The sequence below is a fragment of the Fomitiporia mediterranea genome, assembly GCF_000271605.1.
Source record: "Fomitiporia mediterranea MF3/22 unplaced genomic scaffold FOMMEscaffold_3, whole genome shotgun sequence".
NCBI classification, from domain to species: domain Eukaryota; kingdom Fungi; phylum Basidiomycota; class Agaricomycetes; order Hymenochaetales; family Hymenochaetaceae; genus Fomitiporia; species Fomitiporia mediterranea.
Window position 1 is genome coordinate 2,993,534 of NW_006760388.1, and position 7,832 is coordinate 3,001,365.

Genomic DNA, 7,832 nt, shown 5'->3' on the forward strand with positions numbered 1-7,832 from the left:
CTCAGTGTAGGCATCACAGCAGTTGATTAGAGAGACAAGTACAGTAAAGTTTATTGTCAATGTTGTTGAAGACAGGGTGGCAGCTAGTAGGATGCATGTAAGAGGAGAAAGACTAGAGACTTAGAGAGAACAAAAGTGACAACATAGTGGCACAGTAGAGAGTTAGACTTAGAGAGGTGGTGGAGGTTGAAGAGAAAGAGTGGCACACATAAGTATGTCATTATATGCTCTCAATCTTCAGCCGTTGATTACATAAGCAAGTTAGGTATCAGTTGCCCAAGATAATCTAAGTATAATGTACATATTATATACTTATAGTATACTTTTATTAAGATAATAGGGATACAACAAGTGCTCTTACACTATTATATACATTAATATACCTTTTGTATAAATTATAAGATAACAATAGTTATTATTACATTATTATATTATAAATATAACTCTTTTTTAAAGATTATAATTTAAATGTAATACAAGTATAATACTTTAGGTTATCATACAAAGTTAGTATAATACATGTAATAGATTTTATTCATCCTTAGTACTTATGTAGTCTTTATATACATTAATATGTCTTATTTAAACATTACAATTCATTTACAAACCTTACAATTACTTTACAATGTATATACAATACACATGTTACTTTACAAGGTCTATAAGAAATTACAAGAAATGTGACATTTTCCTGATACAGTCTAGAACCCTCTTAGAACAACTCTACTCTAGAATGTACATAGACCTAGCCTGCTAGATTTTGTCTAAGAGTTCCCTGAAGTCTTTAGTGAAGAGGAATTTGACTAGCTTTCTAAACACTGTCTCTAGAACTATACAATTGAATTGACTAAAGGTTTCCAACCTAAGGATTATAAGGTCTACCTACTCAACAGAGACAAGTAGGAGGCACTTAACAAGTTCCTTTAGGAAAATCTTTAGAACAGTCAGATTCAACCCTTAAAGTCCTCTATAGTCTCCTCTTTCTTCTTTGTCAAAAAGAAAGATAGGAAGCTCTACCCAGTCTAGGATTATTATTGTCTTAATAAGGGTACTGTCAAAAACAAGTATCTGCTCCCTCTGATTCAGGAGCTCATTAATAAGACACATACATTTAGAGTTTTCACTAAGTTGGATGTTTGATAAGGATACAATAATATTTGGATTCAAGACAGAGATGAGTAGAAGACTGTATTCTAAACTAATTGTAGATTGTACAAACCAACTGTAATATTCTTTAGACTAACTAACTTGCTTGTAACATTCTAGTCATTCATGAATCACATTCTTACAGATCTGATTAACTTGGAGTATGTTAGTGTGTATCTGGATAACATTCTGATCTTTACCCAGACAGTCAAGCACTATTACTAACTAATTCAAGCAGTTCTATAATAGCTCTAAGATAATAAACTGTTCCTCTAAGAAGTAAAGTACTCTTTTGTATAGGAGTCAGTGGATTATCTAAGCTTTGTAATTAGTGGAGGAGAGGTCTGTATGGATCTGGCAAAAGTAACTACAGTTTGGAACTGGTTACAACCTTAGAACCTGAAACAAGTCTAAGTGTTTCTTAGGTTTGTAAACTACTACTAACACTTTATTTAAGACTTTAGTACTATTGTCTGACCCCTTTACAATCTTACCAGCAAAGATGTTCCTTAGTAATAAGAGGATTAGTAACAGTCTGTGTTTGAGTCTTTAAAGTAGGCTATTACTAGTAAGCCTGTATTAGTAGTTCTGACAGTTGTAAACAAGTTTCAAGTTAAAGCCAACTTTTCTGACTTTACAAATAGAGTAGTACTGTCTTAGTTTATTAACAGAAAGTAGTGTCTAATAGTATTCTGATTAGAATCCCTCTCTACAACAGAACAGAACTACCCTATCTATAACAAGGAACTCCTTGTAATTGTCTGTTCCCTAGAGGAGTAGTATTAATATCTCCTTAGTACTATACAGAAGTTTAAGATTTGGAGTGATCACCTTAATCTCTAGTACTTCTGAGTGTCTCAGAAGCTCAACCACTACTAAGCCTACTAAATGTTAGAACTGTAGAACTACAACTTTGTACTGACTCACAAACCTAGAATACAAATAACAAAAGCTGATTTACTCTTAAGACAAGTAGGTCATAAAAGGGGGGAGAATAATAATGAAAATCTTGTTCTCCTAGACAATTCCTGTTTTGTGTCTAAGACAATCTAAGAGATCTGACTCAAATCCAAGAATGTTGACTTTGTCACCTGTATACAGTAAGCTTTAAGACACATATAGGACTAGGTTGTAGTAAAGTAACTAGAGAAGTAGGCTAGGGATTGGGAGGAGGATAAGGATGAACAGGTTTACTAGGAAGGCTGACTGTACATTCTGAAGGATTGGAAGCTGTAGGAGGACATTGTCTGAGCTTATTACAACAATCTGACTGTAGGGCATTTAGACTGACACAAAATGTAGGAACTCATTACTTAGAACTACTAGTAGCCAGGAATGTAGAGAGAAATCCTAAAGTATGTAACTAGTTATAATACATACTAACAGACTAAGGCTTACTAGACAAGGGTTTGAGCTCCCCTACATTTGTATTAGATTCTAGATTACTCTTAGGAAGAAGTCTTAATAGACCTGATTAGTAAGCTACCTGAGTCTTAGGGTTACAACACTATCTGTGTGATTGTCAACTGATTCTCTAAGCAAGTCTATACAGTTCTAACCTGAACAGAACTCACTTCTAAAAGTATAGTGTGTATTTATTAGGATTATGTCTTCTAGTTGTACAGACTCCCTCAGAAGCTCATTCATAATTGTAGACTGTAATTTGAGTCAAAATTCATACAGGACTTGTATACACTTCTCAGAATTTAAGGGAACCCTTCTACTACTTATTACCTGTAAATGTTAGTAACAGTATAGAGGGGACCTGAAGGCTTAGTAAGAGGACCTAGGCTACAACTATTCTACACAACAGAAATACAGAACACAAGTACTAGAACATAGTCAGAACTTGTAGAGTAGGCAGAGAGAGAGAGTGAGACAAGAGTAGAGTATATAGAGTAAGTCTAAGAGTACAGGACTATCTAGAGTAGACAAGATCAAGACTACAGGACTAGTCTGATCTTGTACACCTATATATACTAAACTATACAAGAGTACTTAGAGAGTATGAGCTACTAAGAATGATAAGCTATAAAGAATGAAAGAAAGGAATGTTAAAGATAAAGGTATAAAGAATGAAGGGATAGACAAAGGGTAAGAGACTATAGAATGAACAAAGAATAAAGGAGTGGTCAAAGGAATAGAATGATAAAGTAAGGAAGGGTAGTAGTAAGAGTCAGTATGTATATAGTTTATAGACAGTACTCCTAAGAGTCAGAAGTCCTGAGTTCTAGTATGAAAGAGTGTAGAACCCTCAGAACTAAAGGTATGAGAGTAGAGAATTGTAACATCACCCCCCCTCTAAAACCAATTGTCCTAATTGGTAAACATTAGACTTGGTTAGTAGCTTAGGTATAAGTCAGAACAGTAGGGTTTAGAAATCTGTAAGACAGAGTTGACACAGAGTACCTGAATGAAGTTGATAGAAGTCTCAGATTGTCTTAACAGTATGAGTAAGATTCTTAGCAGGTTCTTAAGTGTGTTCTTCAACTAAGTATCCCTTCTAGTAGATAAGGAACTTGAGCTTTCTGTGTACTAGCTTAGTATCTACTATGTACTCTACTTTGTATTCTAGTTCAGAACTAATGAGTTCTGGTAGAGATAGTAGGGGTCTTTGTTACAAAGGAAAACTCAGATTGTAGTACTAAGACAGTAGAACCTTGTTGAACACTGAGTGTATATACTTCCATATTGCTAGAAGTTAGAGTTTGTAAGTAGAGGTGCTAACCTTCTTTTTAATAATAAAGAGTCTAAAGTACTTGTTGTCCAACTTCTTTATTAGGCAATCTGTAGTCAGGTTAGTAGCTTCTAGTATAACTTTGTTACTAGGCTAGTAATCCTTAGCTACAGACCTCTTCTAATCATAGTTTTACTTTATAACTTATACTACCTTTTCTAAAAGAGCTTGTACATCCTCTCTAGTCCTATACATCTGTTCTACAAAGTCTGTTGTAGATTCAGAACTACTGTTCCAGTTCAAAACTGTCCCCTAGTACAAATGTCTCTTATGATTGAGAAAGAACAGGGACTGTCCTGTTATAGAGTGTTGTTAGTTATTGTATACAAATTCTGTTAGAGCTAACTATTCAGACTAATCTGATTACTAATAATTGATGAACATTTAGAGGTAGAGCTCAATCTCCTGATTGACTCACTCAGTTTGACTGTCAGTCTGTAAGTAATAAGTAGTAGAAGGGTTCCCTTGAATTCTAAGAAGTGTATACAAGTTCTATATGAATTTTGACTCAAATTACAGTCTACAATCATGAATGAGCTTCTAAGGGAGTCTGTGTAACTGGAAGATGTGATCCTGATAAATACACACTATACTTTCAGAAGTGAGTTCTGTTCAGGTTAGAACTGTGTAGACTTACTTAGAGAATTAGTTAACAATTATACAGATAGTGTTGTAACTCTAAGACTCAGGTAGCTTACTAATCAGGTCTACTAAGACTTCTTCCTAAGAGTGATTTAGAATCCAATACAGATGTAAGAGAGTCTAAACCCTTATCTAGTGAGTCTTAGTCTGTTAGTACATATTGTAACTAGTCATGTACTTCAGGATTTCTCTCTACATTCCTAACTACTAGTAGTTCTAAGTAATGAGTTCCTGTGTTTTGTGTTAGCCTAGATGTTCTATAGTTAGATTGTTATAATAAGCTTGGACAATGTTCTCCTACAGCTTCTAATCCTTCAGAATGTATAGTTGGCCTTCTTAGTAAACCTATCCATTCTTATCCTTCTCCTAATCCCTAGCCTGCTTCTCTAGTTACTTTACTACAACCTGGTCCTGTATGTGTCTCAGAGCTTACTGTATATAAGTGACAAAGTCAACATCCTTAGATTTGAGTCAGATCTCTCAGATTGTCTCAGACACAAAACAGGAATTGTCTAGGAGAACAAGATTTTTATTATCATTCTCCCCCCTTTTATAACCTACTTGTCTCAAGAGTAAATCAGCTTTTGTTATTTGTGTTCTAAGTTTGTAGGTTAGTACAAAGTTGTAGTCCTACAGTTCTAACATTTAGTAGGCTTGACAGTAGTTGAGCTTTTAAGGTGTCTGGAAGTACTAGAGATTAAGGTGATTACTCTAAATCTTAAACTTCTGTATAGTACTAAGGAGATATTAACACTACTCCTCTAGAGAACAGACAATTGTAAGAAGTTCCTTATTATAGATAGAGTAGTTCTGTTCTGTTACAGAGAGGGATTCTGATTAGAATACTATTAGATACTACTTTCTGTTAATAAACTAGGACAGTACTACTCTATTTACAAAGTTGGAAGAGTTGGCTTTAACTCAGAACTTGTCTACAACTGTTAGAACTACTAATACAGGCTTACTAGTAATAGCTTACTTTAGGGACTCAAACACAAACTACTACTAATCCTCCTATTACTAAGGAACATCTTTGCTAGTGAGATTGTGAAGGGGCTAAACAATAGTACTAAAGTCTCAAATGAAACATTAGTAGTAGTTTACAAACCTAAGAAACACTTGGACCTGTTTCAGGTTCTAAGGTTGTAGCCAGTTTTAAACTACAGTTACCTTTGCTAGATCTATACAGACCTCTCCTCCACCAATTACAAAGCCTAGATAATCTACTGACTCCTGTACAAAAGAGTACTTTACTTCTTAGAGGAACAGTTTATTATCTTAGAGCTATTGTAGAACTACTCAGATCAGTCAGTAATAGTACTCAACTGTCTGAGTAAAGATCAGAATGTTATCTAGATACACACTAACATACTCTGAGTTAATCAGATCTGTAAGGATGTGATTCATGAATGACTAGAATGTTGTAAGCAAGTTGGTTAGTCTGAAGAACATTACAGTCAGTTTGTATAATCTGTAATTAGTTTAGAATGTAACCTTCTACTCATCTCTGTCTTAGATCCAAATATTATTGTATCCCTATCAAACATCCAACTTAGTAAAAACCCTAAATGTATGTGTCTTATTAATGAGCTCCTGAATCAGAGGGAGCAAGTACTTGTTTTTAACAGTACCCTTATTAAGACAATAATAATTCTAGACTAGGTAGAGCTTTCTATCTTTCTTTTTGACAAAGAAGAAAGGGGAGGCTATAAAGGACTTTAAGAGTCAGATCTGACTGTTCTGAAGATTTTCCTAAAGGAACTTGTTGAGCACCTTCTACTCATCTCTGTTGAGTAGGTAGACCTTACAATCCTTAGGTTAGAAGCCCTTAGTTAATTTAATTATATAGTTCTAGAAACAGTGTTTAGGAAGCTGGTTGAATTCCTTTTTACTAAAGACTTTAGAGAACTCTTAGACAAAATCTAGTAGGCTGGGTCTACATGTGTTCCAGAGTAGAGTTGTTCTGAGAGGGTTCTAAACTGGTTCTGTCTCAGACATCCTTCAGATTGACTCTATTCTACCTTGACTAGAATATGTATCCACATATTTATCCTAGTTAAAGAAGAACAACTGGTCACCTTCATTAGAACTGTTAGTAACATTAGAAGCATCTGTATCTACTCAGAACAGTAGTGTAAGGTAGCTGTAAGACTCAGGACACTAATCAAACACAAGTGTCTACTCTAACTAATTAATAGTAGGGTTGTAAGCTTTAAGCTATTTAAATCTGATAAAGATGTCTGTCTTTCTGAGGTTAGTGACTCTGAACTTAATACTTTCCTTATAATCCTGAATAGTTATCCATAGTTGGACAAACTTAGTAATCTGACTATTCTAGTTTAGGGTTCTGTCTGTATTGTATACTAGGATTAGAAGTAGAACATGTTAAGTAGGGAGGTAGTGTTCTTACATAAAGACCTTATTAATACACAAACTAGTACATTTACTGTTTACTAGAACTATTGTTCAGATCTGGAGGGATTCTAAGAAGGGAGCTAAAAGGATGAGGACCTAGAGCTAGTGTTTAGAACATTCTTGGATGAACTACTACTTGTTCTAAAGAGAATGTACAGCTTATACAGTCTTGTTGTCTAAGAGGGTAAGTATATGTACTAACATTTCCTTATTAACCTCTCTCTTTTAACAAGGACAGACCTATGTTCTCAGCTGTAAACTCAGCTGAGACTATCCCTGCTTAATACTACAGACAAACTACTAAGTAGTAAACAGGGCTAGGTAGTGTTCTGAATGTTCTAAGATCTTAGAACACAAAAGTAGTAGGTCAGATTGTACAGATTTAGACTCAGATAAAGTGTAAAGAGAAGAATCAAAAGAATCAGGAGAAATAGGAGAACTATCTACTTTTGTTTTCAACTTTTTTCTTTCTAATAAATAATTTTGTTAATTTATTTTTTCTACTTTTTCTGCTTTTTCTACTTTATTTACTTCTAATCCTACAGTGTCCATTAAATCAAAAGTGGCTATTAAAAAATCTGAGTTATAGCCCTTCAGTGTTACATTCACTGTTAAGCCTCTACAAAATCCTAGAGTATGTAGTTAGGGTTTAGGAGTTCTGAGGTGGCTTCTGAATTTGTAGAAAAGGCTTCTTACTACAAATCCTACTTATTACTCATTATTACTCTAATGACCTGACAAATGTACTGTTACTTCTGTAGACAGTTCTTAATTTAGTACTCTGACTTTCTGTAGGTAAAGTATACTTCTTACTTTAGTACTTCTCTAATGTCTATTAGAACAGATTGATTATGAATTACAGGCAGATTGATCTGAGGGCTCAGAACTGTTA